This window comes from Schistocerca americana, chromosome 7, assembly GCF_021461395.2.
Source record: "Schistocerca americana isolate TAMUIC-IGC-003095 chromosome 7, iqSchAmer2.1, whole genome shotgun sequence".
NCBI lineage: Eukaryota > Metazoa > Arthropoda > Insecta > Orthoptera > Acrididae > Schistocerca > Schistocerca americana.
The window spans coordinates 90,120,813-90,145,995 of record NC_060125.1 but is presented as its reverse complement, the minus strand read 5'-3'; the positions used below and the strand labels follow the sequence as shown (position 1 = coordinate 90,145,995).

The window sequence follows — 25,183 nt, the reverse complement described above, 5'->3', positions numbered from 1 at the left end:
CAGATGTGTATGAACCAGGTCGGAAAGATAGAGACTCCGCTTCTTATCGTGCGCCCGCTGAACAGTCGCAAGGGAGCCGCTGAAGTAAGACGCGGCCGTGGTTTGCGGACCTGCAGGTCCGGCGTCTGGGGTTCGTTCCGCGGAGCGTGGGCCATCCGAGCCGGATTTGCTGCTCCCGCGCCCCCAGGCGGCAATTAACCCGTGGGCCGGCAGCTTTCGCGGCGCACTTGCCGCAGGACACCTCTCGCCCGGCCACTGGTCGGGAGGGACCGGACGCTACCTACCCGAGACTTTCGTTCTATTTGGCACGGATCACACTGCTGACCGAAGTACAGTAATTAGCCGTTACCACGCGATTAGATGCTATCACTGAAACGCAAGACTCGCTTTCGAGGCGAGTGGGGCTCAAACAATCGTTCGGTTATCCCAATTCAGAATTTTGTGACCCATTCGACACACTCCAGGCGAATGATGGCATGTTTCCACGAAGAAGTGAAAATTACGCATTTCCCCGGATCAGCACGCTCGACATTGCCCCGAACTATTTGCCGTCAAAGGCACCCTGAACGTTAACCTTACTTTAGTTTTTAAGCTTTCTCTTTCCATTTTCTTCACACAAACTTACAATCTGACGCACTGATTTCTGTTGGCGACCCGCAGAATTAAAGGCTTTCAAAGTAGCTGAAAAATGCTTTTATGAAGTAGATTTGTTTTCAGACCCACATTAACACTAACTGGCACCTGAAGTATTGTTTACTTCTTTCAGGTTTCAATGAGAACTGCTTCCACGAAGGTTTCCTTCTAAACAGTGTAATCCCTACACTTCACCTCAATTATTATGTAGGGTGGTTGAGTATTATAAGTACAAATAGGTTTCCGCTGTGTGGTGTATGACAACAAAATGCATGAACGCCTTACAAGAGTGTCCCTGCAGATCCAAACTGCAGATAGCAGTTGAGGACAAACACACTAGAACAGCTATTCCACATGTTCACAAATCACGTGAAGGCAGGCTTCCGAACGGCTACCCAACCATGTCCGTACACACTGAAAAATCCCAGGTGTGTTCCCATTGCACTGAAAACAGTCCTCTATGCAGTCCTGGAGCTCATCAACATTATCAACAGGGCAGGAATACACCAACGTATTTAAATGTCCCCATACAACGGGGACCTGGGAGGCCACGATACTGGCGAGCTGCGGCCATACACTTGTTGTAGAAAGGCTACGTACCAGTACTTAGGTATCGGGAATGACAATAAAATCAAACAAGGACAGATCATCACTTTGTAATTTATGCCTCACTTGCGGTGTTTCGAAATATTAACAGTGTTGCAACAATTGCCACGACTGCATCTGTGCATACGTCGTATCGGGGATACCGTCTGTTTGCGGATCTACGTTTATTGGGATCATTTCCTTGTTTCGCTGTCGTCTACTCGCCCTTTCGTTGCTACCTAGAATAGTCAAACACATCGCACAAATTATGTTCGTATGTTTGTCGATGAGAGAACTTGCACTCCCTTTGCGTTTCGAGTAGAGAGAAACCGCAGAAAGCAACAAACATTTCCACCATGTACCCAGAGCATCCGCTATTAGTGAAGTATAAGACTTTTAATCTTTGCCCCCCACTTCGCAAAAAAAAAGAAAAAAACTGTGAATGTTGTTGAAAGTGGAGGCAAAGTCTGTAGTGGATGCAGAGTGTGAGTGCTTTTACGCTACGTTTGCACTGCACTGCTCGAGAGACAGCTGTCCCACATGTAACACTTCGGTATTTCAGGTTCAAAATCAGGGCAGGTTTCTTCGAATACCATGGGATGTATAACGGTGAGCACTTTGCTGTATCGGTAATGTTCATAACCGTTTCCCGTAAAAGAAAAACATTCTTTTCAACTCAACGACATACATTCTTGAAGTGTATAGTGTTTCTAAGTACGGAAGAGTATAGAAAGCAGGCTAGAGTTATACACGCCGTGCTTGCGCTAACTTGCTCCCATCTTTTATCCGCTGTTCCTTTTAGTGGGCGAGGTGGCACAGAGATGACACACTGGAGTCGTATTCGTTCATGTTTACCGTCCTTTCCTAACTCGCTAAAGGCAAATGCTGTGATGTTTACCTTGGAAAGGACACGTCTGACTTCCTTCCCCACCCCTCCTCAGTCCGAGCTTGTCCGCTGACCGTAATCGTAACGACGCCAGTGGGACACACAACCGTGATCTTCTGTCCTTTCTTCAGTTCTGCTGCAGTGAAGTACTCAGCCAGCTATATCGAAAGACTAATCAAAGAACTGAAGCCTGCCAAACACTCCTTCCGCTCTAGAAAGGTCACACATCCCGCCTTCGACTGCCTCTACAGGTGCAGCCTCGGTGGCGACTGCTTCTCCCGCTGTTCCGAGCTGTCCTGTCCTGCTCTGGACAAACGGACGCGCGCGAAAAGCAGAGCGCCACACCGCTGGTGACGTTTTAATTGGCGTCAACTGAGCCCCCGTGGAGAGCGTTGGCGGGTCACCCGATAGCCTCTAGCCGGCACAACGACTTAATAGCTTACAGCTGGAGTCCTGGACTTCCCGTTACACTTCTGGTCGTCCTCTGCGATTCGTTTCGCCGATCGGCAGGTTAACGAGCAAAGGATCACAGTGGGCACACAGCAGGTAGTCAGAGGTTGCTTTTAATTACTCTTTACCGCTAAGAGGATTCAACCTAAATTAAACGATACTATAAGCAATACAATCGTTAGCAAAACAGCTGTTTTGGCTAGCAAACAAATGTACCTGAAGTAACTGTACGAGTAGTTAGTTATCTTTGTTAATCTTAAATTCTACTAAAATGCAAATGTCGTGTGACTATGGTCCCCCGTTGGGTAGGCCGTTCTCTGGGTGCAAGTCTTTCGATTTGACGTCACTTCAGCGACTTGCATGTCGATGGGGATAACATCGTGATGAGACTCTGAGCGGGGAAAATCTCCGACCCAGCCGGTAATCGAACCCGGGCCCTTAGGATTGACATTCTGTCGCGCTGGCCACACATTTTTTTTTTCATTTTGTTCGGTATTGATCGTTGCGTTTGGTCTGGGCGGACGTCACAGTTGATCGTTGATTCCTATACTCAGTTTTTTTTTATTACAGAGGGCAGTTAAACCTATGGCCGAACACGCTGAGCTGACGGCGACCACTCAGCTACCGGGGGCGGACTTAAATTCTACTGACAATACACCAAAGCGCCAAAGAAACTGGTGTAGGCATACGTATTCAAATACAGAGATATGTAAACAGGCAGAATACGGCGCTGCGGTGGGCAACACCTATATAAGTCAACAAGTGTCTGGCGCAGTTGTTAGAAAGATTTCTGCTGCTACAGTAGCAGGTTATCAAGATTTAAGTGAGTTTGAACGTGGTGTTGTAGTCGGCGCACGAGCGATGGGACACAGCATGTCGCGACGAAGTGGGGATTTTCCCTTACGACAATTTTACGAGTGTACAGTGAATATCAGTAATCCGGTAAAACATCAAATCTCCGACATCTCTGCGGCCGCAAAACGATTCTGCAAGAACGTGACAGACGTGCAATCCTTCCGCAAATTGCTGCAGATTTCATTGCTGGCTTCTGACTTTAAACACTTCCGTTGGCCACCATACTGCGCAGACATGAACATTACTGAGCATATCTGCAATACAACGTGCTGTTCAGAAGAGATCTCCACCCAGTCGTACTCTCACGGGTTTGTGGACAGCCCTGCAGGATACATGGTGTCACTTCCCTCCAGCACTATTCACTATTAGTCGAATCCATGCCACGCCGTGTGGCAGCAGTTCTGAGTGGCTGCAGGGCCCTACGCTATATTACGCAGGTGCACCAGTTTCTTTGGCTCTTCCGTGTATTTTAAGTTAACCTTGACACATGTAGTACTAAAATGTAATGGAGCACGTTCCATAAACAGATAAATAAATAAATAACAACATGCCGAGTCTTGTAGCAAAATGTAGTTATGTCCCTGCCTTCATCCAAACACGTTTTAATCTCAATAGTGGCATCATCTATGGGGGATTATGTATTTCCTCAGGAAATAAGTAAAATTTTGTGAATTTAGATTTTGAGGACACAGGATTATTACCACTGTTTACATTATGACTTTGTGTAGGGTATCTTATTTATAGATCACATTGGTTTTTTGTGGCTGTATTCATTTCAACCACAGATCTACACTACATGGTACATGTCCTGCGCAGTACGGGTGTACTGAGATAACACTTCTATAGGAATACTAGACTTTCATTGTAACTTTGGAAAAAAACATAGACGGATACAAAATGACATGTGCTAGCAATAAACGTCCACTGTGGATCTCAGAGGTATGGCGAAACGTGCTGGGGACAAAGACTATCAAACAACTGTGTTACGTTAGAAGCGGAGTCTATTAATCCCCTTGAAAATCCAGGAAAACAAAAGCACTAACGCACACACAGTTGAACAACGTTCTATTCGAAACGTGCCGCAATATTCCTATTTGCGAAGTACAGTGACAGATGGCAGCAGAAATTTGAAAATCGCTAATGGATTACGCGAGAGAAATGAATTCTCAGAAATATTAGAATAGGCATAAAAATTGATCTGGCTTTGACTTTTCCGTGAAGAGTATCACAGTATGAAGCCGAAACGTGGAGGAAAAACGAACGGGATTTTCTAATACATAGTGATACTAGAGACAGGAATATCACAGAAGGACGAAATAAACAACGGAAAATATTGACGAATAAAATGGAAACCTGAGCTGCGAAAAATTTTAATGAATAGGACATACACATGCATCAGAGACATAATAAAAAATTAAGGTTGAAAATATCCGTTTTAGAAGGTAAGTGTAAGGAAACAATTGTAGGGAGTGACATTTACTGAAGAACATTTTCAGCAGATGAAGAACAACCGGTACAGACTGGCTGAGGTCAGAGCATGCTGAAAGATGGTTACTGCAAACCAAACAGCACGTCGCGAAATTAATAAAAAATTCAGTCATTTGTTCTACACAAGCTGTAGTTTAGAGAATTGTCAGGATTTCTGCGAGCAATTTCGCTAACGTGGTGAGATCATATTCGAACATGGCTGTCTTCTTACAAGCGGGGAAGAGAATGCAAGTGAATCAACTTCTGATTGCTAGACTGTGAGGTAGTATTCATCTTTGGACCGCAAACTTTTGCGTAATGTCCTAGGGAGCGGTGGCGCATGACAGTGTTAACTTTGATCAATCCATCAAATGAAAGGTTAAGGATGGAGAACCCGTGGTCCTCTCCATAAACGTAGGCTATAGGCCAAACCCGACATTCATCTTCTTTGCTCCTATCACTTCATTAACAACAGGTGACAGCAGACGCAACAACTTATCTCACAACCAGTGGTCACAATCACACACGCTAAAGGGCTACTCGTTTGACATATATTATCCAGGGGTCTAACGAAAGAAAGGGTTTACCAGCTCCAGTTACATCTTACCGAGAGAACAATGCTATAGTGGAAATATAATGTAACTTTGTGAGGACAAGTTTATAGCGGCCTGATGCCAGGAAATCGAGATAACGCGCGTCGTAACTTAGCGATTGGGTTCTACGACAGAGAACTAGTTTGTACATGGCGAGGCGTCTTGCCCGCTAAAATACTCGTGCTACACGACAATACCGAGAGAGAGGCGTATAAGGAACACAATAGAGGCCGGTGTTCGATGCGGCACGGTTTCCTGGCGAGAACAAACGAGCCTTGCTTATTCAGAGAAGATCACGTATCTTTCCCTCGCCGTGCTGCTTCCATACAGCGGCACAGTTTTCTTTTTCTCCTGTGTGCGAAAAATAAATGTCCCTCTTTCCCCTGACCGTGAAAAAAATAAAAAACTTTTAAAATTATCACAGCTGTCGGATAACGGTGATGAGAATCAGTTGTACGATTCGATCCAACGTGCAAGTGAAAGTCTTAAGATGGAAGCGGATGCCGTTCCTCCTTATCTGCTTTTAAACCAAGAGTCAATAGACAGACATCGATGGAAAAATATTTTTACCCTCTCGCAGGCGCTCGTTACTTTGTTGTATTGGCGTTGGAAACTTGCCGCCCTGCCGTAAATATATGGCTGTAATCACAGAGTGTTCGGCCAACTAGGAAGAGAACGTAACTTCATTTAGTGGAGTCGGGCTCCTACTTAGCAATTTATCGTGGGTTTTTCTGTGTTTACAGCCGCAGGCACGACTGCGGCGTTGCGTGGAAAACTACTGGTGTACTGGAAAAGAAACTAAGAAAAAAGTTACTTGTTCTATAAAGTGGGCTGAGACTGTACATATCCGTGCCAAAGAGAGACTTGTCACTACCTGGTTAAATGGACAGGTGCTCGATCACTGCGACTCAACCAGATGCCGTCTACCAAGGTGATAATTGTAAATTAGGTTTCACGACAGAATTTCACTCCTGTGGTGTGAAGCTCACGCACCACGTCGCACCTGACAGTAAAATATTGTTGCCAACTTAAAAACTCGTAAGGTTGACCACCATAACGAGCATCCCAACGTTGTGATTCGAAATTCAGTCCATCTACGCGGAATTCCTCCCTGATATCAATCGCTGTCTTTTAATGCGTTTTGCGTAGAAAGCTACAAACAGTACACATACAAAGTAATTGAAGGTGCAGACAGAATACAAAGAAAAAATGCACGTCACGGTATGTACGGTGTGTCAGATGCTAACCGAGCACAAAAAAAAAAAAACTGAAATCGTTCTATCCTGCATACAGTGGCTCGTACAGATGTCTATGTGCCACGTCGTTAAAACTTGCTTTCATATTGTTTACATCAGACGTAAATCGACAAGGAATCAAATGTTCTACGATTTCACCTACATTCAGCAAACGACCTTACGGTGTGTACTTCATGTACCACTGCCACTTCTCTTTCTAGGTTAGAGTCACGAGTGTTACGGAGGAAGAGTTCTTCAAATCTCATTCATTTTACCTTCATGCTGTTTGCACGACATATATCTAAGAGCAAGCAGCTAGTTGACTCTGCAAGCTGTAGTAATTTTATACACTAAAATCACACTGTGGTGCCAAATTCCTCTCTTGTAGTGTTACCGCTGAAGTTGGATCACCATACCGACGCCAGATCCGCGCAGCTCTTCTTCGGATCTGTCACAATTTCCCTACAAATTCTACATTCGTAACGATCTCGGACTGAGGAGCAATACTCAAGTATCCTTCGAACTGGAGTTTTGCGTTCTATAAGTGGACTACTTACTGAGGATTTTTCCATCGAATGTCAGTCAAGCGACTGCGATTTTTACGATTTCTACTGTTAGTTCTTGAAGTAGGAAAGGAGTTTTGCTATTTGGGGAGCAAAACAACTGATGATGGTCGAAGTAGAGAGGATATAAAATGTAGACTGGCAATGGCAAGGAAAGCGTTTCTGAAGAAGAGAATGTTGTTAACATCGAGTTTAGGTTTAAGTGTCAGGAAGTCGTTTCTGAAAGTATTTGTATGAAGTGTAGCCATGTATGGAAGTGAAACATGGACGATAAATAGTTTGGACAAGAAGAGAATAGAAACTTTCGAAATGTGGTGCTACAGAAGAATGCTGAAGATTAGATGGGTAGATCACATAACTAATGAGGAGGTATTGAATAGTTGAATAGAATTGGGGAGAAGAGGAGTTTGTGGCACAACTTGACGAGAAGAAGGGACCGGTTGGTAGGACATGTTCTGAAGCATCAGGGGACCACAAATTTAGCATTGGAGGGCAGCATGGAGGGTAAAAATCGTAGAGGGAGACCAAGAGATGAATACACTAAGCAGATTCAGAAGGATGTAGGTTGCAGTAGGTACTGGGAGATGAAGAAACTTGCACAGGATAGGGTAGCATGGAGAGCTGCATCAAACCAGTCTCAGGACTGAGGACCACAACAACAACAACTGTTAGTTCCACTTTAAATGGCTCTGTACGCATAGCTCTACGTATTTAATGGATACGAGTGCTTCCAGTGGCTCTACGGCAGTCGAGTATTCGTACGATAAAGGATCTTTGTGTGTTTTTTTAAAGTTATATACGTTACGTTTGTTTATATTAATGACAACTGTGAATACTTGCATTGGATGTCGATCATATTCGGATCTCCCCTCATTTCACTAGGCTTACGCTTCCCTGGAGCTCCATTTTCTCATCCACGATCAGCATCATGGGGGTTCCGACGGTGATTACTGGGTCATACAGGCTGAGCAAAATGCAACTGGCTAGGAAAAGGTTTCACGCATCTTAATATAAGCAACACAACTTATCAGGTGGTTATAATTAAAATGCAGCAAGTCACCGAGGTCCAGTGTGGGCTTTAATTATCGTATGGCAGATATTCTAATGTGTTGATTCAGAACCGATTAATACTATAACAAAATTAGTCTCACTTTTGGGCAGCAGGTGCAAATGTGACGTTGTACAGCATCGACGTCTCCAGAGTGAAACTGCAGTTTTTTTAAATATAATTATGGGACTTAACTGCTAAGGTCATCAGTCTCTAAGCTTATACGCTACTTAACCTAAATTATCCTAAGGACAAACACACAACACACCCATGCCCGAGGGAGGACTCGAACCTCCGCCGGGACCAGCCGCACAGTGTACTGCAGTTAATAATAAAATTAACATTATGCCTTCCTCACTAGTTGGTCCTTTTCTGCCCACGTCCCCTCCCTAATCCATTACATACGGAAATGTTTCTATGCATCTTTCTTGCGTTCGCAGAGCCAGATTTGCAACTAGTGGCCAAAATTGGAACTAATTTTTTTTACAACGTAAATCGGTTCCGCATTAACACATTGGAATGTCTACCATGTTTCACCCCCCTGTGAGGAACTGCACTTAGTTATTACCACCTGGTACATCATCTGCCATGTGTGCAGACGATGTTAGCTGGTTTTATCTTAAGATGCATGAAGCATTTTTCGTGCCAGCTGAATTTTGCCTACACCGTATCTGTTCGTCTGGACAGAGGCGGAAAACCATCAAAATATTATGCCATCATATTTCGGGAGTGCATCCGGGACATTATTAACTCTTGTATCGGTATTCCGGCTGACAGCCTTTCAGTCCCTCTCAAGGACAGTCGCTTGTAAGATTTTTAAGGCACTTTACTTTGCGGAGTAAAAGCGCGCGCTTCAAAGATACCGCATCAAAATACTGTCTTTAACCCACCTGCATGTCGCCTCATGGTCCACAGGCTGGGTACTAGTTGTGGGTTATCGAATAAATTAAATGTGTCATAAGGTGGGCAGTGAACAGTAGCAGTGTAACAGAGCAGCACAACGGTGCATCCTGTCGCACACTATGGACACCAAAGTAGAGGTAACCTCTGCGTCGGACGTACCTGCAGCCCGTGGGCAGCGGGGTTACAACCAGCCAGCTGTGGTGAGTGTCGGCAGACGCCGCAACCACTGCTAACGGAAGGGAGAGGAGAGGAGACGAGACTGGGAGAGAGAGAGAGAGAGAGAGAGAGAGAGAGAGAGAGAGAGAGAGAGAGAGAGAGAGAGTAGATGGCGGCGGCAGATATGCGCCTCGCACGCAGCCGGAAGGCCGCGGGCTTCGGGTACCGGTTCTGCTCTGTTCTCTTCTCTGCTGCGCCTTCGTGTTGCGCCGGCTCTCGGGCGCCGTGTTTTATTGAATTCCCCCTTACTGCCCCGCCAAAGTCTCGCTGTCGCAACCGTTATGCACGTGTCTGTGACGTAACGCGGCGAATGTGGAACAGCGTCCGGCCTGCGATCGTCTTCGCCCAACGACCTGTTTTTCCTAAACGGAATGCGCGCCATCACTCGCATTGCAACATGGTGTCATTTCTCTGCCAGAGGTTGGGGGCCTTTTCTCAGTCACAGCTGTGCTTAGCAAGAAATTCCACGCTGTGATAGGCAGGGCACGCCGTATCTTACTCGTGTGATGGTAAAGCCCAGTGATACTGGTTTTGCCGGCCGGTGTGGCCGAGCGGTGGCCGACGCTACAGTCGCCGGTTCGAATCCTGCCTCGGGCATGGATGTGTGTGATGTCCTTAGGTTAGTTAGGTTTAAGTAGTTCTAAGTTCTAGGGGACTGATGATTTCAGATGTTAAGTCCCATACTACTCAGAGCCATTTGAACAATTTTTTGATGCTGGTTTCCCCGAATCACACACACACGAATGCCGCGAACGAAATCACTAAGATCGTCGCCCTTGTCCTCAGAAAAATATCAACCAACTCTCAGTCTCCAACGACCTTGGTATCCAAAGGTCTTCATCAGAAAAAAACGGAAAAAAAAACAAATTCCATATTACTACTACCAGAGTTTAAATGCATAGGCTTCCACGCTCAGTGCCCAGTACAATTCATGTTGGTGTTAGCCCGCGTAATTCTGAAACATTTAAACAGTTATGAAGCGATGGTTAGGTTAGTGTTTTTTAACGTCCCGTCGACAACGAGGTCATTAGAGACGGAGCGCAAGCTCGGGTTAGGGAAGGATGGGGAAGGAAATCGGCCGTGCCCTTTCAAAGGAACCATCCCGGCATTTGCCTGAAACGATTTAGGGAAATCACGGAAAACCTAAATCAGGATCGCTGGAGACGGGATTGAACCGTCGTCCTTCCGAATGCGAGTCCAGTGTGATGAAGCGATGTTTCGACCGTCTTTGCAGTGGACTTCCTCAAAACGCCGAAACTGACGACGACCACTAATAAAAAGGACTACTAAAAAAACCTCGGTTCACTGTCGCTGTTTCAGAATGACGCGGCTTAATACCGAACAGGATGTTATTTAACATACCACACTCTCCTCAGAAAGCAGACATTTTTCCTCGAAAATTCTTCCAACGTACATGACTTTCTTTTAAAATAAATAATGCTTCCCTCTCTCTTTCTCTATATGCGTGATTGCATGCGGGTGTTCTTCAAACATAATATAAAACCGCACATATAAAAAGAATTTAGATACATTTCCACCGAAACATGCGTCGTACGTTGGAAAGCAGCTGGTAGTGTCGAGTTTCAGTCGTAATCACACATGATGATGTTTTGTACAAAGAACGTTTTCAAAATTATACTACGTCAAGAGGGAAGTTGCGGGTTTAGAGACAGAAAAGTGTGACAAAACAAGAGTGTTCACTGAAATCTGTTGATGTCAGTGGCAGTATTACAGTTGAGATCAGTGACAGTATTACAGAATTTTTTAAATTGACGACGTGTTTCGGCAGCATCCTGCCATATAAGGAGCTTTACATTTACAAGTTCATTGCTTTTTATTTAGGAATTCCTTTGGGATGTGATGACGTCTATTTTCTGGGGGTGCCATTGAGGTTTTGTACCGAAATGTATCCATTTTTGCTGAATATATATTTATATGCGAAGATCGGTGACCATGCAGCTCGTTAGAATGAAATTACAATGAAATGAACACCCTTAGCTGCTTACAGGCGTTGACATACGTCAACGGGGACAGATGAAAATGTGTGCCCCGACCGGGACTCGAACCCGGGATCTCCTGCTCACATGACAGACGCTCTATCCATCTGAGCCACCGAGGACGCAGAGGATAGCGCTACTGCATGTGTACGAATGTAGTGCCGGACAATACGTTGAGAATGTGGGTTTCGCTGGAGGCGAGCCACAGATAAATCCCTGCAGTCGTGCTATCCTCTGTGTCCTCGGTGGCTCAGATGGATAGAGCGTCTGCCATGTAAGCAGGAGACCCCGGGTTCGAGTCCCGGTCGGGGCACACATTTTCATCTGTCCCCGTTGACGTATGTCAACGCCTGTAAGCAGCTAAGGGTGTTCACTCGCATTGTAATGAATGTATATTAGTCTGACACATAGAGCAGGAGATAAAGCACGGGACCATCAGTCAACATGTCCGGAAACAACAGGGGACGGGGGGCAATGCGGAGGAGCGAGGTGTAAAGTTCCTCATCGTAAAATATGAAATATTACCCCAATGGCCTGGATTACGTTACGTATTGTCTCAGGTAGTGCTGCCACACATTCTTCAGGTACGAATTATAAGATCGGTGACCTCGTAGGTCATACGAATATTCCAGAGGACTAGGGTATGTGTCGGTGCCAGATTTCACTATCTCCCTTCTGTCTCTCAACGTCGTCTGAAACACGAACGTAATACAATCAACATTATTACCTGTACTTTACATCTATACTTAAGGGGGGCAGGACGTCAAACGGGCCGACTTGGAGCAGGAGAGGCATCACAGGGCATTTTAATTCCCAGTGTCTATACTTTTACAAATAAATTCATAAAACTTTGTCAGCATGACCAGGAAGGATTCAGAATTCACACTCATAGCAGTGGAAGTTCTAAAACATAAGGAAATGTTTTTTTGTTTTTACATGTGAAATTTCATCATTTTTTTTCACTTACTACTGGCAGTATTTGTTGCTATAGTTACAATTTTCATCATAGGTAAGAGAGATTCTTCTATGAATTTAGCACAGCATACAAACCATACTTAAAGGTGTATGAAACTCTAGAGTTTTCCAAATCTATTAAAAACTGTGGTAAAATTTGAGGTAATTAAGTATAAAATTTGTGTTTTTTCTGAACATGAAGTTTAAAATATAACAGTTCATTCGTTTTTTTTTCATAAATTAAATAAATTCTAGAGTTTCATACAACCGTGAGTATGGTACGTACGCTGTGCAAAATTCATCGAAGAATCTCTCTAACTTATGAAGGAAAGTGTACCTATAGCAACAAATGCGGGCATTAGTAAGTGAAAAAATTATGAAATTTCACACTTAGAAAAAGTTTATTTTGTTATGTTTCCGAACTTCCACTGCAATGAGAGTGAATCCTGAATCCATCCTGCCGATGCTGACGAAGTTTTATGAATTTATTTCAAAAAGTATAGACACTGGGGATTAAAATGTCCTGTGATGCCTCTCCTGCTCCAAGTCGGCCCCTTTGACGTCCTACCCCCCTTAAGGCAACTATCAGATTTTCCAATGGAAATTTTCTCTGCCTCGTGATGACTGGGTGTTGTGTGATGTCCTTAGGTTAGTTAGGTTTAAGTAGTTCCAAGTTCTAGGGGACTGATGACCATAGATGTTAAGTCCCATAGTGCTCAGAGCCATTTGAACCATTTGCAATGGAAAGGTCCTACTACGTACGACGAATGACAGCTATCCAATTTGGCGACTGAACCCACCCTCTAGAGTCTCCCAGACAGGTGTTCAGCGACTCAGAGAACCAGCAACAGATACCTAGCGAGCTCCGCATTGTGCGTCTGTATCCTGTACGGCCAGAAGCGTCTGAGCAGAGCACCGAACCGAGTGTGAGAGCGAGGCCGCTGGCTGCGTGCAGCGCCCGCGTGTGTCTCCAGCTACTCCAGTGGTAACGAGCCGGCAGCGTGGCTGGGCCGCCGCCTTTGCGTGAGCCGCGGTCACGCATTGGCGGCGATAATTGCGCCGGCGGCTCCTGGGAACAGCGGCAGCCACAGGCCGCGAGCCACAGCTGCCTGCAGGTGGGCGGGCACTGGCCACGCTGTGTCTGCCCCGCCGGCACTCGGCCACCGCGCTCTATGCTCAGTTAACGCGAGTCGCGAACCGGGCTTCAGGGATACCTGCAATCCTCCTCACGCTCAAAATACCCTCAGAAAACGGATTTGTGTATAAATTGTCTTTCGTGCCCACTTGTTCTTGGAAAGCGGCTTTTTGCAGGTGGCTGTGATGATACACATATGTAGCGCAGCCCGAGATTACGTCGTAGGGTGATAGTTTGGTTGTGAGTTGGAGCAGCCAACGTACGTAAAAGTAAAAATCTACCTGAAGCGTCATGGGTGCAGCAGAAATGTCAACAAGTCCCACTCCGCACAACTGTCACAGACTCTTCATCAGTAACAGTGGGAGTCGCAGCACGAAACAAAATCTTTAAAAAACTCAAAGGCAAAAGTTCCGGAGCAAGCCGACACGAGCTTCGGACGTCGACTTTATTCTTGTATTGCTGGGCAGGAGAATATGGTTCCCCCGTGTGGTACCAACCTTGCCACTCCAAACAGGTTGGCTCTGCTCTCCACCCAACGTGCCGCCGGATGACAGGATGCTTCATACCGACACCAGTCGAGTGCAATAGCATCAGGCGGATACTATCAGCCAGATTCGAAACAAGCAAAATCAACACTGTTGCTACACTCCCACTTCACGGTCGCGAACTTGTTGCTCAAATTCTTCGCAGCAGGAAAAGCTTTATCTTAGGTACTGCTCCTCTAGTGAACTCATGGGCATAAGAGACTTCACCGCTGGGACAACCTAACGTGGTCGGATACCACCAAAAGAGGAGCTATCGCCAAGAAACAGCCAACTTTGGCCGACATTGAGGTCACCTAACAGTCTTGGTGTTGGCCGCAGTAAAACTGCCACCTTAATATAGGGACTGCGATAACCGTGATGCATCCTGTTGTGTTAGCAGAAGAGCCAACACTGTGTTACTAGAGGAGGCCGAAATCCACGGGTTTTAGCTCACGCAGGCTGCGTAAGGATGGAAGAACTATACTGACGTGAGGTCTGGAACATGACAAGGCATTAGGATTCAGAAAGCGGACGTAATTAGTTTGATACTTAACTTTAATCCATTAATGATGAACGTCGCTCTTGACGGTACATGATTCACAATATTATCTGTTCAGAATACATTCATAGTAACTGAATATGGCGCCTTGCTAGGTCGTAGCAAATGACATAGCTGAAGGCTATGCTAAACTGTCGTCTCTGCAAATGAGAGCGTATGTAGTCAGTGAACCATGGCTAGCAAAGTCGGCTGTACAACTGGGGCGAGTACTAGGGAGTCTCTCTAGACTAGACCTGCCGTGTGGTGGCGCTCGGTCTGCAATCACTGACAGTGGCGACACGCGGGTCCGACGTATACTAACGGGCCGCGGCCGATTTAAAGGCTACCACCTAGCAAGTGTGGTGTCTGGCGGTGACAGCACACATCCTGTGAGTGTGGTGCTAATCAGAAGATGAGCCGTTTGTCTCACTGCCCTGTCTACACCATGTTGACGCGAGAGGGTCTGGCATCAGCGGCTCCAACTACAGTGCACCTTGTCGAGGAGCAGCACGTCATCTAAATGGTTGTCATCGACACACTAACACCCAAACCTCCAGATGCCAGACACTCAAGATCGGTACTAAACGTTGTCGGTAGAGAATCAACCAAAACACCGATTTATTTGGTGCTGAGTGATGACCTCCTATAGAACATGAGTAAACGGTAATTAGAAGTAACACCACATATACGGAGTATAGGAAAAGGGTATCTATGAGCTGTTAATGTGAAGATCCGAGTTCGAACCTCACAGATGATTTTTTTAAATTATTTTTTTACGCGTGAAACTGGTATGTGGGACCACATTTTCCTCACATGTGAAAGAACTTTTGGGAGTTTGTAGCAATGGCCTTTTGGCAGTCTGCTTTCGCTTGGTTAACTGAAAGTAGCGGACCTATAGAGTACATTTGTAATGATAACACCACACCTATATGTAGTTATAGGTTTGCTACTTCCAGCTAACCAAGCGAAAGCAGAACATTGCTACAAACTCCGAAATTCCTTTTACACGTCAGGAAAGTGTTCTCCCACATAACAGTTTCACGTGTAAAAGAAAAAGTTGCCATCGGTGAGGTTCGAACTCCGCACTTTCGGTAGACGATCTGGCGCTGTACCAACAGAATGGCTCACAGATAACGCTTTCCTACACGCCGTAGTTCTAATGCTACCTTTATTTACCGTTTACGTATGTTCTACCGGACGACAGCACACAGCACGAACTAAATCGGTGTTTTGGTTGGTACTCTACCGACAAACAAAGTTTGCTACCGATCTGAGTGTGTGATATCTGGAGTTTGTGTGTAAGAAGTAGCAATTGGTGCAGAGCTAACACGCGACACCTGTTGCGACACGGGAGGTGGTGAAGGGCAGGGTAGAAAGGTGATACTCGGGCGGTGCAGTTAGACCCATAATAGCGGCGCGCTTCCGGGGCCCGCGGGGATAGGGCAGGCGTGCCGCAGAGCAGGTGGTTGGTTGTAGGCCGGGCGGCGAAACCAGTCCAGCTGCAGCGGCGGCGCGCCGCAGGCAAGGACGCGGCGCTCCTCCACAGCTGGCCGTGCCAGGAGCCGCCGTCCGCCTCCCAGGTCAGACACCCCCCCCCCCCCCCCCCCCCCCGCCTCCCAAACAGCGATCGACAGCCGCAGCGTTTGCTGCTCGGGACCGCGGTCGATAAACCATCCGCGACACTCGTCACCAGCCGAGAAACCTGCTGCACTTACGATTACCTCCGAATCTAATTGTGAATTTTAGCTGGTGCGGTAAAGGGGGGCTAGCGACGCCGAAAGTTTACAATTTTAGCGCGTCCTGTAATTACGTATTCGCCACGAACAGGCACTTCCTCCTACCATAAAATGTGGTGCGCTAACTCCGCATGAAACGATAATCGGTGGAGCGGGACAAAAATACGCAAAAATAAGAGACACCATAAAAAAGGTGTTGCGATGCAACTAGATGAATGAGTATCTCTGCTTAACGCGTCAGCTGTGCAAAGAGTGACGCTTTCTAACTGAGTGGGTGTCAAACTGCAAATCTACAGAGGTTCTATTCCCATTTAATTGTAAGGTTCGCCGATGACATTGTAATTCTGTCAGAGACAGCAAAGGACTTGGAAGAGCAGTTGAACGGCATGAACAGTGTCTTGAACGGATAATATAAGATGAACATCAACAAAAGCAAAACGAGGATAATGGAATACAGTCGAATTAAGTTGGGTGATGCTGAGGGAATTAGATTAGGAAATGAGACACTTAAAGTAGCAAAGGAGTTTTGCTATTTGGGGAGCAAAATAACTGATGATGGTCGAAGTAGAGAGGATATAAAATGTAGACTGGCAATGGCAAGGAAAGCGTTTCTGAAGAAGAGAAATTTGTTAACATCGAGTATAGATTTAAGTGTCAGGAAGTCGTTTCTGAAAGTATTTTTATGGAGTGTAGTTATGTATGGAAGTGGAAGATAAATAGTTTGGACAAGAAGAGAATAGAAGCTTTCAAAATGTGGTGCTACAGAAGAATGCTGAAGATTAGATGGGTAGATCACGTAACCAATGAGGAGGCATTGAATAGAATTGGGGAGAAGAGGAGATTGTGGGACAACTTGACTAGAAGAAGGGCCCGGTTGGTAGGACATGTTCTGAGGCATCAAGGGATCAGATATTTAGAATTGGAGGGCAGTGTGGAGGGTAAAAATCGTAGAGGGAGACCAATTGATCAATACACTAAGCAGATTAAGAAGGATGTAGGCTGCAGTACGTACTGGGAGATGAAGAAGCTTGCACAGGATAAAGTAACATGGAGAGCTCCATCAAACCAGTCTCAGGACTGAAGACCACAACAACAACAACAATTTTTTTATGTGTGGTGATAGTTTTCATTTATCTGAAAATTGCCTGCTTGTATCAGAGTTCCAATTCCTCGCTAAATTCCGAGTTCCCCTTTAATTGACTGGCGTCTGTTTCCAGTTTGGAGAAAGTAAAGTGCATGCTACCTCTTCTTTACCACCGTGAGCGAACTTCACAGTTGATGACAGTTCTACTCTTTTTATCAAAGCACATCTCCCAAAGCCACTGCGGAAGATTAAGAGAAATAAACGCAACCAGACACTTTAGGCCAGCCGTGTCCGAGCGGTTCTAGGCGCTACAGTCTGGAACCGCGCGACCACTACGGTCGCAGGTTTGAATCCTGCCTCGGGCATGGATGTGTTTGATGTCCTTAGGTTAGTTAGGTTTAGGTAGTTCTAAGTTCTATGGGACTGATGAGCTCAGAAGTTAAGTCCCATAGTGCTCAGAGCCGTTTGAACTGTAGATGTCATTTTTGGCAGGGGTTTGAAGCACAGACAGTCAGAGTCAGTGAAGGCAGAAGTTTGTATAGTGTGGGTCAGCTGGGCAGCGGTCAGAGGCTGGGCAGGTGAAGGTGAAGGTGAAGGTGAAGGGGCGTCGGCACGGGTGGGGGATGGTGAGGGGAGGGGTGTGTGCGTGGGTGTGGGTGTGGGTGGCGGGGCGGGGGTGGCCTCTGGAATGCGAGGCCGGGTTCCATTGAGGCGGCGGCGAGGCGCGATCGCACGCCGCTCTCCGATTTACATGATAATGCCGGCGCGCCGGCCATCCGTCTTGTATCGCGTCGCGCGGGGGAGTGTCAGGTGGGGCAGGGGCCTAAGCAGCGGCGCTTCCAGCTGAACGCGGCCGGGCGTGGCGATCATCCGCCGGACTGCCGTCCACTCGCACAGGTCGCTGTGCAAAGTGGTTTACTCCGAGCAGTCGTCTCCCTGAGCTGCCGCCGAGCCGGTTCTCCCGACAAACGAGGAGAACACGACAAGCGCCGTAACACGATTTCCCAGAAACTTCCACTAAGTGTCTCGGATTATCCGTAGGTACTCGACCGTTTGTCAGAAAACGACGGTCAACGCTTTAAAAGTAGTTTATCTCCTTTTTAGGGAGTAAACGGTTGAGTCGAAGCAGCGCCAGCAGTTGCTGGCACCGCGGCTTCACGCTTTTACGCCCCCTTTCCGAAACCCGATTATTATTTTTGTTTTTCATTTAGATACCGAGATTAGCAGAACATTACTACTCTAATGTTTTCCAAAGTGTATACAAATAACGTTGCTTTTATTCCTATACTAACTGAGTGTCTGGCGAATGAAATAAAAAAATTAATGGAAGAATTATTTGAAATTGTTTCCTACGCGCCTCTTGATTCGTAACCAGTTGCAAGCGCCACTATTGGGTAAAGTGATCCGTTATGTGTCAAATCATTGCTAATGTGTGAATGTTTCGAAACGTTAACGAAGAGTGAGATCCATACGAAGAAATGCCACTGTGCCAAGCCTGCTTTCCCGCGATGCTCGTGGTGCTTCAAATTTCTCTGTTTCGAATGTTTCTACGGTAGGTATCATTCGAGAGAATGCACCAAATTTTCGTGAAGAATAAACATAAGAATAAAGTATAAAATTTAATGTAAGAATTCACATAAGCATGCAATATAAGAATATGATAATTTAAAAAGAATAAAACCCCTCAACGTTCCAGAGACATATACATCCGTTATTTTTCACATATTTCATTAACTGCAGGGTCTACTGCAGTGAAATTCAAAAGATAATGTCCAAGTAACACTGAAAATAAAATATTTTTACAGTATCCGAGTATTACGCAATTTCCTTAGGTGGCCGATCGATAGCAACCTTCCTCTATCTTTCTCGACATCTATCCTGTTTGTCTATGGTAAGAATATCACTTATTCTGTCGGTCAGTTGTCCCACACAAAAATAAACATTTCCTTTCTTCAGTAATGATATTCAGTCCCGACAAGAAAAAAATTCGATAATTTTTCAGAGAGAGAGAAAACCTCAACAGCTACTAGCTAGTATAGCGTAATGCGCTAACTGAGAACCAAAGGAGGGGAGTGTGACCCGGATCTAATCAACGCCGCCGATAAAAAATCACCGGCTAGCTATAGCACGGTTTTTAGGCTGTTTTCCACACCCGTTTAGGTAATGTCTGGGTAGGTCCCAAATTGTACCTCAAAGAATACGACACGCACACAGGTATAACACGACAACACACACAACAAAGCCAACACAATTCTCACACAGGTGACGAACATGACGAACACCGCACATGACTTTCCCCCTCAGATTATCTTCCGAGCACAAAGTTAAATAATAAAATAAAAATTTACCTTAAAAAGCGCATCCCATATTACACGCCACGGACACTAGAGACAAGAAGAAAACGAGATCTGAATAATAATGGTACTTTACGAGTGGAGCGCGTACAAACATTCCTGAAAATGTACGTTTAGAGCACAAGACTGTATGGCAGTGAATCATGAATTGTATGAAAACCGCAAGCGAAGAGCATCGAAGCGTTTGAGACGTGGTACCATAGAGGAGTGTTGCAAAATGGGTTTACTGGGAAGATAAGCAATGACGAGGTTCTCCACAGATTCGGCCAAGAAAGAAACACATGAAGAACAACGACAAAAAGAAGAGACAGGATGTAGAACATGCGTTAAGACATCAAAGAATAGCTTCCATCGTACTAAAGGGAGACTTAGAGGGCAAGAACTGTAGGGAAACACAGAGACTGTCATACATCGAACAAATAATGGATTGCTACTCTGCGATGAAGAAGCTAGCATAAGAGAATAGTTGGTGGCGAATCGCATCAAACCAATGGAAACACTGATGTCTTTAAAGAGAGACACCATCATATTACCAAACCGATTTTCATGCGAAGCATTACAGTACGTAATTTTAATTGGTTCAAATGGCTCTGAGCACTATGGGACTTAACTTCTCAGGTCATCAGTCCCCTAGAACTTAGAACTACTTAAACCTAACTAAGGACATCACACACACCCATGCCCGAGGCAGGATTCGAATCTGCGACCGTAGCGGGCGCGCGGTTCCAGACTGTAGCGCCTAGAACCTCTCGGCCACCCCGGCCGGCGAATTTTAATTACGTACTTCATTAACCAGATCAAATTAGTCTAAAAGTTACTACATTTCTCGTAACGACAGAAGTTCTAGAGCCATAGGCACCATTTTCCGTTGCTCCTCGAGTTCACTTGATGAATTGTAGGCCTTCGCTTCTTTTCTCATTATCTTTCCCTTCTCAGTTATAACAATATCATACAATTGTGGAACCTCTCTTAACAGTTTTTCCTTTACACCTGTAACAACGACTTCATTACTTTCAACCTTATTCATTCCATGTCTCCAATGATCGCATTCGAATGTAATATTCCTGACCCCGTTGAATTAGACCTGATCTCCAAGATCACTATTCACCTAAATTTTTAACTAACTGCTGTCTTATCATATTCAATGTTATCACATCTTCCGTTAGCCTTCAGGGTACCAAACACTAGACGTGTAGAAGGAAACAATTAAAACACGGGTACCGTCTATCATTTGCGCCTAAGAGTATAAGGCAGTGAAAGAAGCCAGCAAGCTTCCGCACTTTTCGCTAAATGTCAATGGAACGGTTCAGTTTTGATTTACAAAGCTGCGAAAATGAAGGAAGGTAGATTGTTATTGAAATCACCAGAGACAGCCAAAATCGGATTGACGAAGGAATGGGACGGAAATCGGCTGTGTTCTTTCCAAAGGTACCACCTGGCGGCACCTTAAACAGTTTAGGAAACGATGAAAAATCTAACCCTTGATGTTCTAACGGTACTTCGAACCTCCCAAGTAAGAGTCCAGTGCGATGTCAAGATCCGTTGCGATACGGGCGGGGAAGGCGTGTGTTTGTGTGGGTGGGTGAGTGCGGGGGGAATAGAAGTGGTGAGGGCGTTAGATCGAGTGACGGAAGATGACAGCAATAAGAGGAACCTGCATTTAAAAGAACTGGGAACAGAGCGGGCGGCTGAATGCAGGAGAGAGTGCAGCAGAAACCAGGGAAGGAAGCGGCCGAGCTGCAGGCAAAAAACCGCACGGCGCGGCGCGGCGGCGAATGTTGCCTTCAGACGTGTTTCCGTTGCCGGCTAATGCGCGTTTTTGCCCCCGGGGAGGAACATCCAAGCTGGTGTTAGCGCAACAGAGCAGGCGCGGTAGTAAACAGAGAGAGAGAGAGAGAGAGAGAGAGAGAGAGAGAGTACACCGGTTGGTTAGCGGAATTCTACAGCACGTCCGAAGGAATTTTTATTCACGTCCGTCGCTAAAGTAAGAAGGCGCGTCTTTAAGATTAAGGACTGGAAATTTTTTGATATTATTACTAGTACGACGTGAAAATGACTCGCTCAGTCAAAACTGTGAGTACATTAATAGAGTGTCGGAAAACTGAACAATTTAAGAATGGGAGCTTTCATTCTGAGAAAGTCATCAGTGAAAGAAGGTAACACTTAGTGTGCAGCTTGGTTTCATTACAATTGTTTGACCTCAAAAGGAATCAGTTCGAACATTAGGTGTCCATAGGGTACCTGAAAAGAAAGGTGAAAAAATCTTTTTTCCGCTTGGCTTCTATTTAGAAGCGAAGTGCTTCAACATATTAACTGCTATCACAACTAGAGACTAAGCACGACTAATTGGGATTTATATGGATATAATATAGATATACTTTCTCAAGGAATGCGATAGTGCACAATTCATTTGGCATTTGTTGATCACAGTACAAGACATATACGAAGATCAACGTTTATACGTTGTATCGGATCAAGGTAGTTTTATTATTATTATTTATGTCAATATTACTGGCAGGAAAAAATTAGTACGGAGAGACATAATGACGGAGACGTTATAATAAGAAAAGGGACAGTTATCACAGTCCGTAGATAGGGACTCATCATTGTAACATGGTGTTTTTTCATCATTTCTATATACTGTGGTATGAAATGAATACGAAGCAGGACGTAACAAAATATGGCAAAGAATTTAGGAACTCTTGTACCAGAGGTGAAGAGTATTATGACACACTCTTTTGCAGCTGCACCATTATTTAAATGAGAGGACCAAATACGGAAGGTTACAATAAGCGATTGAAAAGTAAGCAAATATTTTCCATAAAATGCATCCAAAGAAAGACGAGAATTACTATGAATAAAATGAAAAAAATAAAGAAATTCCGGAAAACCAACAAATACTACTAATAATTATCCTTTATTATTTATCCAATACGAATGATGTTTCTGCATACCTCAAATTCTAAAGTTTAGGTATAATGGAGACAAACAACCTCTTTTTTTTTTTTTAAGCATTTCGCGTCTTAGGTAACTCTTAAGATAATAATGGCTCTGTGTTCTTCTGGCTTCTACTATTCTTTTTGTCATTACATAACTCGTTCGACCTTTACTTGAATCCATACCGTATAGGATTGATAGAAAAAACAGAGAACGTCCGAAGAATAGCAGTACGTTTCGTTACAGGTTCACTGGTGTGCGCGAAAGCATCGCAGAGATGCTCAGCCAACTCGAGGTGCAGACGCAGCCAGAGAGGCGATCTGCATCGCAGAGTACATTCGTAGAAGTGTCAACCAATATATTGCTTCCTTAGACGTATATCTCGGAAAACGTCCATGAAGATAAAATTTGATTCAAGCTCACACGGAGGCTTGCCGGCAATTCTTCTTTCCACGAACTGTTCGTTACTGGTGTACAAAGTGCCCCCCACCAGACACCGGAAGAAGACTGTTTTGTGCCCGCATCTCGCGGTCGTGCGGTAGCGTTCTCGCTTCCCACGCCCGAGTTCCCGGGTTCGATTCCCGGCGGGGTCAGGGATTTTCTCTGCCTCGTGATGGCTGGGTGTTGTGTGCTGTCCTTAGGTTAGTTAGGTTTAAGTAGTTCTAAGTTCTAGGGGACTGATGACCGTAGTAGTTAAGTCCCATAGTGCTCAGAGCCATTTGAACCATTTGAAGACTGTTTTGTGCTTTTATGTAATCTGTCATCTTCACCTTATCTATCTTTTTCTCCCACTTTTTGTTTTTATTTTCACCTTCACCTGCAAAACCGTCCCTCAACAAGCTTCTTATTCATAACAGTTCCTTGTATTGTCCTTTTATGTGTTTAAAATCTCCTAAAATATTTGCCTTCATTTATCAGTGCTTCTTAATACAGTATTCTAAATTTTTGACTTTTTCTCTCCGGCTTTTCCATCCTCCTCGACACCTACATCTGAACAGTCTGCGAACAGCTTCTTTCCTGAAGACGAAAAACGCGAGGAAATCCAATTCGGTTCTAGCGACGGAGAGTCCTCGTCTTCGATAGAGGCCGGTGGGGCACGCACAGTGTCGCCGGTCGCCTGCGGTAGTTCGCGGCACGGCCGCCGCGCGGCGCGGGCGCGGCCTCCCGGCGGCGGTGACAGACAGTGGCGCCGCGGCGCGTCGGAGCGCGGCACGTCACACGACACGGCGGCGGCGCGTGCCTTTGAGGCGCAAAAAGGGGCGGAAGCGCTGGGTGGGCGCGGGGCAAAAACCGGCCTACCTGTCGCCGCACAAGTCCATTAGCGGCTCCGCGGCGTGGCTTACCAGCGTCGCACGGAGAGATAACAACGCTGCTCCGAAGCACGTTTCACTGTCGCACCGCAAACGTGTGTAATTCAGTCTCATTGCAACCTACAGCACGTTTAAGACGTACGTGGTTCGTACTTTTCCAGAAACAGAAGGTTGTTGTGAGTGTCCTAAATGTACCGGCTGATCAAAAAGTCAGTATAACTTTGAAAACTTAATAAACCACAGAATAATGTAGATAGAGGGGTAAAAATTGACACACATGCTTGGAATGACATGGGGTTTTACTAGAACAAAAAAAAAAAAAAAGTATTGCTAGACGCGTGAAAGATCTTTTGCGCGCGTCGTTTGGTGATGGTCGTGTGCTCAGCCGCCACTTTCGTCATGCTTGGCCTCCCAGGTCCCCAGACCTCAGTCCGTGCGATTATTGGGTTTGGGGTTACCTGAAGTCGCGAGTGTATCGTGATCGACCGACATCTCTAGGTATGCTGAAAGACAACATCCGACGCCAATGCCTCACCATAACTCCGGGCATGCTTTACAGTGCTGTTCACAACATTATTCTTCGACTACAGCTATTGTGGAGGAATGATGGTGGACATATTGAGCATTTCCTGCAAAGAACATCATCTTTGCTTTGTTTATTACTTTGTTATGCTAATTATTGCAATTCTGATCAGATGAAGCGCCATCTGTCGGACATTTTTTGAACGATTTTTTTGGTTCTAATAAAGCCCCATGTCATTCCAAACATGTGTTTCAATTTGTACCTCTCTATTTACATTATTCCGTGATTTATTCAGTTTTCAAATTTATACTGACTTTTTCATCACCCGGTATAATGGAGAGATGTCCTACGTTGTATCAATCCGCCTGAAAGATGTCAACCATTCAGTCAAATTTATGAGTACAAAAAGTGGGGTCTTACTGACCTAATTAATAAGTGCTTATGTATGTAGGGCAACAGACAGGTTCCGTGTTTCTAGATTTCCGAAAAGCATTCGACACAGTGCCACACTGAAGGCTGTTAACGAAGGTACGAGCATATAGACTATTTTCCCATTTTTGAACTGGGTGGGCACCAGCCTGCTGCTGTTTGCTGATGATGCTCTGGAGTACGGTAAGGCGTCGAAGTTGAGTAGGAGTTTCGAGATGCTAGTAGTAG

At 45.3% G+C, this 25,183-nt stretch overlaps 1 protein-coding gene and 1 non-coding gene across 2 annotated transcripts in view; one reads left to right on the top strand and one right to left on the bottom strand.

Annotated features, from left to right (window-relative positions):
- The window catches only part of LOC124621836 (steroid receptor seven-up, isoforms B/C), a 531,170-nt gene that overhangs the window by 352,503 nt on the left and 153,484 nt on the right, over positions 1-25,183 (bottom strand). The window lies entirely within an intron of this gene.
- Positions 11,671-11,744, top strand: Trnat-ugu. Its single transcript has one exon. It is a non-coding gene; the product is annotated as a tRNA-Thr (tRNA).